The 8209-nt window shown below is 44.7% G+C and overlaps 1 long non-coding RNA gene across 1 annotated transcript; it reads right to left on the bottom strand.

Annotated features, from left to right (window-relative positions):
* Positions 1-438: 438 nt before the first annotated feature.
* Positions 439-6896, bottom strand: LOC143766160 (uncharacterized). The gene is made up of 2 exons (XR_013213543.1): positions 4891-6896; positions 439-4807 (listed from the first exon to the last, which is right to left on the bottom strand). It is a non-coding gene; the product is annotated as an uncharacterized LOC143766160 (long non-coding RNA).
* Positions 6897-8209: the final 1313 nt, after the last annotated feature.

Below are 8209 nucleotides of genomic sequence, written 5' to 3'. Positions count from 1 at the left end.
TGCAAATGGCCTTTTTGGGGTTATCGGCAGTCTTTAAAAAATAACCAGATTCGGGAAGACCTAACAGTTGTACTGGCAACTTCTGTCGTGTTGGTGTTACAGGGAAGGTTGCCCGCCTTCTGTCTGCCGCCACCACACTGCTTCTTCCTGCTTGTTGGGGTGCTATGCCTCCCTCCCCTTGTGTGCTGCTGTCCTCACTCTGCATGTCCTCCTGCCAGGTTGGGTCAGTTCCTATATCATCCACCACCTTGTCTTTCACTTAAGCACCCTGGTCCTCCTCCTTTTTTGGCAATTGTGTCTCATCAGCCTCCACCTCTTGTGACACTTTCCCACTGTTGAGGGAGGATTTAAAGTGATCCTTCACGGTTAACCCAGTGATTTCCAAATTAATATATAAAGTGTTGCCGGCAACTGAAAATGACCAGACGGAGACGTGTGTCTCTGTATGGGGGATCGAGCTGATCTCTAGCCCCCGTTTATTTTGCATGACTTTATCATAGTCATAGAAATTACACTTCAACCAATCAGCATAAGAACACGCTCACGGTTCTTAGCCTATAAGAATACAGGAACAATCTGTGCGTCAAAGTTTTGTAGAACAATACACCCTCAGTCTCATGTTCTACCGAGGTTGCAACAATCAAGGTCTCATCAAAATCTCATAACAGCTGTAACCTTTAGCCTACTAACAAAATTTATATCAAAACAACAAAATGGAGTCGAAAAGCACAAAATGGAGATTCTTTCTTAATTTCTTCCTTCACATTCCCCCCTAGATAAATTTTGTTAATTAATGTCCAGCATCAGAGATACTATCCCAAGCTCTAAGCTCGAGGGGTACTGGTCTTCACATGGCTGGTGCCATGTTACCAGCCATGGCTGTTGCGGCGTACCCGTCCCCCCTGTATACTAGAATTTACGAATAACAATTATTGATAACAGTAGTGGGGATCCTTTGAAGACAGCCATGCGCTTGGCTTCAACATCTTCATCAGGTAACTTTGTGAAATCGGTGTAGAGAAGAGCAGGGGTGGCAACGCTTTTGGTTTCATCATTAGTTATCCTAGTGCAGAATTTCCTAATACACACAGAAATACACCAAAAAACAAGTTTTAGTATTACATACATGACAAAGATAAAGGTGAATACTGGCAGCCATTTTAAATACAGTTATATCTGCAAGCATAGGAAAAAGTTATTGTTTCACAGTATGAGTATAGCAGTACAAAAAGGTATAAGAAAATATATTTTCACCTTGACAATCCCCCCTAAATACTAAGTTTTTTTTCCTAAAGAAAGATCCTTCGAGACTGTCCATGTGATGGGAAAAGGGGAGGTGGATTTCTTCATCCAGACACCTCAGAAACTCTCCCCTAGCGAGAGGCCTCCAGGCAGCTGAACCCTTCACTAACCTCACATGGAGTTCTCCCACTGTCCCTAAACTAAATCTCTTAACATCATCTGAGAATGGGGGGTTTTGTCTACTCTCTTGAGGGGGACATACTTAGGGATCTCCCCTGGATCAGTACCATCGTACTCTGGTGGGTCTACTTCTTAATTGAGGAAGGTGCCAGTCGGAGTTGCTTTCACTAACTACCTAGGCCTGCCCAGGTGTACTTATACGTCCATCATATTATCATTATTTGTTTGTAAAATGAGAAAGGTTGGTTCTCAGGGTCAGCCAATTGTTTTTGCATAGCTAGTCAGAGGGCCTCCAGGGATAATACTCCTGTATCTGTCTTACCCTACCTGATGTGGTTGGTTCTCTGGTGGTGGGGGTGACATGACATGCTGGTCTACAGCTCCTTCCCAAAAGGATTACTGTCAGCCTACTCCCAAAAGTTAATGTCTCCAGTATCCACCAACCACAATCCTGTGTCAGCTTATGTCACTGCATGTGATCTTGTCTGGACAGGATTCAGTGTAATTCTCTTAGGTTGGGTTGCAGCACGGGTCATACAAATGTTAGGGCCCAAATCCTCAACTATACCCTAAAAGGCATCACAGCTATAATTGACAAATCTTTGTTCACTGTAATATATATATATATTTGATCCATTCAACATTTTTTATTAATCTGCACCTGTGGGATTATAGAAGCAAAGCCGGCATAAATCTGGTTCTGGGCTTTAAACTGGTCAGGCACCCCCCTTGGCACTCCAATAGCATCAATATATATTAGTGGATCTTCTTCATAACTCATGTGGAGCTGATCAAAACTTCTCCTCTTTCTGGTAAGTTCATCAGGTATCTTTGGATCCCAAAAGTAAAATCTTGAACTGCATAGCTAGTTTAACAAGGGTGCATTGGCCTATCCAGGCATTAGGAAACCTAGGACGGAGCTTACCGTCTCCACATAACCAATAAATGTCGTACATATATTCTGTATGTTTGATTAGCAAATCAGTATCTAGAGAACTGCTCCCTTTGCAGAAACCTGTCTCGAAGATCCCTACTAGTGTACCTGTGGTGTCGTGGGAATTATAGCAGGTGTAATTGTCAGCTAATACGGTTACTTCTCCTGGAACCTTTAGTTTAGGTTCCTCATGAATTAGTGGGACATAATCTGGGCAATCAGTGGACTTCAAACCTTTCAACAGATTCATGACACAGGCAGTGGTGTTGTCATCAGGGAAAAGCAATGCATATATGTATAGGTGTGTATTCGCAGCAGCACAAGCAATACATCCTACAGAGATATTTTGGACTCTTACATTGTATCTCACCCATTCGAACCATAGGTTTTTCCTTGGGGTTGTTTGTGTTTCTATGGAGAACTTCTTGCCAACTGAGACCTGGAATGGGGATCACTTCATTGACTACATTTTTCAAACGCTCACCTGGGCCTGTCTTAGCTGTACTGGTAACAGGGGTCATGGTTGGTCTGAAACTAATATCCTGGAGCTGTATATGGCCTAAATTCTCATGGTATCCACTACTAAATACATAATTATAATGCCTTCCCAGTACAAATGTCTGCAGGTCAGCAGATTGGGGGCTTTCGAGATTTAGGAGGAGGGGGTGACAACTTTTACCCCATTTACAGCCCCTAAGTGGTTGCAGAAGGGCTGTTAGATGCATTCTCTCACGGAGACTCCTACCCGTCCCATCCTTGGGAACATGGCTTCACTAGATTTATATCCCCAATCATCTCCCGTATTCCAGGCAGCATCTGACCAATAATAACGGTTATTGTTGTCATTTCTGGTAACACACATATAAAACTGGATGGTCCCCTCTACCACCCGTTCAGTCTCGAGGCACTTGACTACATCACAAAAATCAAATCGCCAGATATTTGCCGGGGCTGTCAGGTTTCCCAGAGAATAGTGGGACCAGAATTCTTATTTTTACAATAGGGACCAAAGAGGTAGGGGCGAGGATAGCCCTCAGTTCCAGGATCAAAAACAACAGTCTCTTTTACAGTGTGAGGCATGGATCCAGGTGCTCTTTTCCTTCGAGTTTTACTGCCGTGGGGGTGACCAGGATCACCGTGTGGGGTCCTTCAAATCTCGGCTGGAGACAATCTCTGCGCACAAACTTTTTCACATACACCAGGTCTCCTGGCACAAAGGGATGGTGTCCAGGAACCTTGTCTGGGTCTGGAAGAGAACTGAAAACGGTTAAATGCACTTTGGCAAGGTGTCCATGTAAGGCCTGCACATAGCTAGTCAAGTCCTGGTACTTGAGCTGCAACTGTTGTGGAAAGAAACATTCAAGATTGGGGCCCCTGCCAAACAGAATCTCATATGGTGACAGTCCTGTCTTCCTGTTTGGGGTATGTCTTATTAAAAACAAAGCTAGAGGAAGGCATTCTGTCCATGGTTTACCAGTCTCTGCCATTGCCTTCTGGATTTTAAGCTTAAGAGTTCCATTTAGTCTCTCCACTCTTCCACTACTATGCGGATGGAGTATGCAATGCTTGACTTACCCCCAGTGCTGCCATTACCTCTGACATGATCTCTCCAGTAAAATGGGAACCCCGATCGCTTTTGATGACTTCAGGAACTCCATACCTGCTTATGATCTCAGCCATCAGTTTCTTCGCTGTTGTCTTAGCCGTAGCTTTGGCAACTGGGTAGGCTTCTGGCCAACCTGAAAATAAATCAATGCAGACCAACACATACTCATACGTCCGTACCCTGGGTAACTGAATATAATCAATCTGCAGTCTCTGGAATTGGTAAAGGGGCCGGGGAGTGTGTTTGGATGGAGTTTTCACTGTCCTACTCTGATTATGTGTGGCACATATCATGCAGCTCTGTACCTGCCTTTCTGCGCAGGTGGAAAACCCGGGGGCAATCCATTGTTTCTGTAGGGTGTCACACATGGCCGTCTTCGAGTGGTGCACATTCCCGTGCAGAACCTGTGCCATCATTGGGTACAGTACCTGTGGTAGGCAGACCTTTTCACCCCTCCCCCATAGTCCAGTGACGGTATCAGAGCAAGCCCCTATCTTTTGCCACCTATTTTTCTCCTCCTTACTTGCCTGTTCTTGTAACTGGGCTAAGATGTCTTTCAACACAAATGGAGATGGTGGGGTGTCTAGGTGATGTACTTGAGAGGCTACAGGAGTGCTTGCTGCTTTCTTGGCAGCCTGGTCTGCCAGTGCGTTACCCTTTTTGTCCGTCCATCAGTGCCTTTGGTACGTGCCTTTACCTTTATGATGCCTGTTTGGGTGGGAAGCTGTAGTGCATTCATAAGTTGCTGGACTGCCTCAGCACGTTTAAAGGGGTGGCCATTTGCTGTCAGGAAAGCCCTGGCTCTCCAGATAGGCCCATAACCGTGTGTAATGCCAAAAGCATACCTGGAATCAGTGTAGATATTTACAGTCTTACCTTCTGCTAGTTGTGCACACATATGAGCTGGCATTGACTCTGCCTTGATTACCTCATGTTCTGAGACCACAGCATATCTGGTACAGAAGCGTCCTTGGTCATCTTGGTGACGGGATCCATCTACAAAAAGCTCAAAATCAGCATTAGAATAGGCACACTAGAGACCAGCCGTTTCCTGAAACATCAATTCTAGACAATCATGTGGTTTGGAAACCTAATCTTGTTCCTCTGGATCCATTCTAGAAAGAAAGAGTCCTTTTTCATATCACCTACTCCTCCCCCCTTTGGATCCATAGGAACTAGGGGAAGAGTAGCGGGGTTTAGGACAGTGCACCTTTTTAAAGTCACATTAGTAGGCATGAGAATAGCACACTGAAGTCGCAGCTGTCCAGCCATGGACATGTGGCTAGGTTGTACTTGGTTAAGGATACTATATACATCGTGTGGGGTGGCCATAGCCTCTCCTGGTTGCAAGGGGCCATAAGTGGCAAGGTAGGCCTGACACTCTTGGGCTATGACTGGCCCCCCTTTGGCATAACTGTCCACGTCAATTGTCATCCCTGATAAATGAATGCAAACAGAACTGGCAATCTGGGTGTAATGGAATGCTGAAGAAGACATTGGCAAGATCGGTAACCATGAACCAAGCAGCATCCTGAGATATCTGGGACAAAAGAGTATGTGGCTTAGGCACCACCGGAGTTTCTGGAACAGTAACTGCATTAAATGCCTGTAGATCTTGTACCAGCCGGTACACAGGGGGTTGGCCGGGTGGGGTCTTTTTCTTAACGGGAAACAAGGGTGTGTTACATGGGGAAACACAGGGTATCAGGGCACCATTATCGAATAACATTTGTATTTGCCCCTTGAGACACTGCTCCTGATCATATTTCAAAGGGTATTGATGGACTTTAGAAAAAGGGGCACCAGGTTTGAGAAACACTTTTACTGGTTCTACAGGCATTATTGGGGGAGAATCTGGGTCTATCAGGACCATCATAACTGTGGGAAGGGCATGTAGGATACAGATCTCATTATATTCATCTGCATAGGGGTTATATAACGTAAGGACCATCTGACCATCATCTTGGAATTGTATTCTGGAGCGGAACTGTGATAATAAATCTGCCCCCAGTAAATTTACCAGACATGAGGGAGAGATTACGAACTGAGCAGTAACTTCAGGGAAAGGTCCCACAGGGATAGGTTTTATAAGAGTATATTTATTGGGTCTGTTATCTACTCTAATTAAAACAAGCTCTTGATCTGAGAATTGACATGGGGCTGGGGAGGGAGATTCCCAGACAGGGTTAAAAGGGATATTTTAGTATGAGACTGGACTTGTGTACCATGGGAGGAGGGCAGAAACTAGAATCTGTTACATGAACCGCTGATAATGAGCGTCCTTGCAGCTGTGAAAGGGGGGCTGTATTTGGAGCGGGGGAATTGCTGTCAGCGTTTAGCAAGGGAAAGGTGGGGGCTACAACTCCGGGTCTTCTTGCTTCACAATGGTAACAGACCTCTCTTGAGAATTAGTAACTCCGCATACATCACAGATCCACGCAGCCGGATCATAGGGTGGAGGCGCACTAAGTTTTGGCAACCCACAGAGCTTACGGTCGGGAGAAGAGGCTTGATTTCCTGGGGAGGGACCTTATCATCAAGCAGGGAGACCCCCTGTTCCAGATCATCATTTTTAATTGTTTGTCTTTCTGACACATTATTCTCAAACGCTTTCTCAATACCTTCCTGCACCACAAAACATCCAGACTTTATCATAGGAGTAGACAGCTTTCATTTTTCAACGTAGCAAAAAACAATCAGAATTCATTTTCTCTGTTGATCCTCAATTTGCTATATATCAACCACTCAACTTACTTTTACCAATCTTTCAATCACTTACAAATTTCCTTCTAAAACTAGACACTAGATTTCACTTTCAATTTTCCAGATTATATTTCTTTGTACTTCAAAACAATATTGTCGCTTTAAACAAAACACAGATCTATCAGCGTGTACTACACTGAGAAAACACAGAGAGACTCAAGAGCGCAGCGACCTGCTGCTGCCCCTCCCTACCAGAAACACGGAAATAGGAAGAATCAAAGCATTCCTCAGCACAGAAGAAAGCCATAACGCAGCTGTATAACTCCCCCCGCCCATCGGATATTTTAGAGACAAACACAGAACCGGAAATACAGCAGTTCTCAGACTTAATTAATTTCTATAAAATCTTCATCGCACAATTCACATACCAGATTGAGAATATTTTCCCTGCATTCCTGACAGATTTCTTTTCCCTTCTTTGGGCTAACAATATAAAATTTTTATCACACAATTCAAAGTCTTCTTCTTCCACGGACTGATTCTCCTTTAAAGCGAAATACCCCTACTTAGTCGTGTATAGATACCAGAGCAGCTGTGTAGCCTATTCCACTAGGGTTTTTACCTGTCCCCCGCTGAGACAACCCAAAATCGCGGTACTCAGTGAAAGGAGGAGGGCGTCTTAGACTTAACCCTCCGGACGCCCCTGGACATACACATATATATCTATGTATTCCTGAGTTACGCATCCTACCCAATCTTCGATCACCTCACCGCGCCTGATTCTAACAGTGATCAGGAATTCAGGATATTTTGACTATAAAGAGAATTACATCACTGGTTAATCCGGGGTGTCCGTCCCTTATGAGGTACGGTTCAAGCACTGGGCTTCCAACGGAACTACACCTCTATATGATTCCACCCAAGAATCATCCCACTCCGGGGACAAACCTCAGATCCTCTTTGCAGCAACAAACACAGGAAAACCACACCAAACGGTCAGTCTGGACAGTATAACTGCCAACTTACCGTGGTTGTTGTGGGGGATGATCAGTCCCAATTTTCCAGTGCCTGCGTCCGGTCCGAGGGTCCTTTGTCTTGTTGTCCTCCGGGGGGGGGCAGAGGCGTTCCTGCTTAGGTCCCGGGTTTCGGCACCAACTGTTGAGGGAGGATTTAAAGTGATCCTTCACGGTTAACCCAGTGATTTCCAAATTAATATATAAAGTGTTGCCGGCAACTGAAAATGACCAGACGGAGACGTGTGTCTCTGTATGGGGGATCGAGCTGATCTCTAGCCCCCGTTTATTTTGCATGACTTTATCATAGTCATAGAAATTACACTTCAACCAATCAGCATAAGAACACGCTCACGGTTCTTAGCCTATAAGAATACAGGAACAATCTGTGCGTCAAAGTTTTGTAGAACAATACACCCTCAGTCTCATGTTCTACCGAGGTTGCAACAATCAAGGTCTCATCAAAATCTCATAACAGCTGTAACCTTTAGCCTACTAACAAAATTTATATCAAAACAACAAAATGGAGTC

Source organism: Ranitomeya variabilis, chromosome 4 (genome assembly GCF_051348905.1).
Source record: "Ranitomeya variabilis isolate aRanVar5 chromosome 4, aRanVar5.hap1, whole genome shotgun sequence".
In the NCBI taxonomy this organism is placed as follows: Eukaryota; Metazoa; Chordata; class Amphibia; order Anura; family Dendrobatidae; genus Ranitomeya; species Ranitomeya variabilis.
This window is presented reverse-complemented; position numbering and strand designations above follow the sequence as displayed.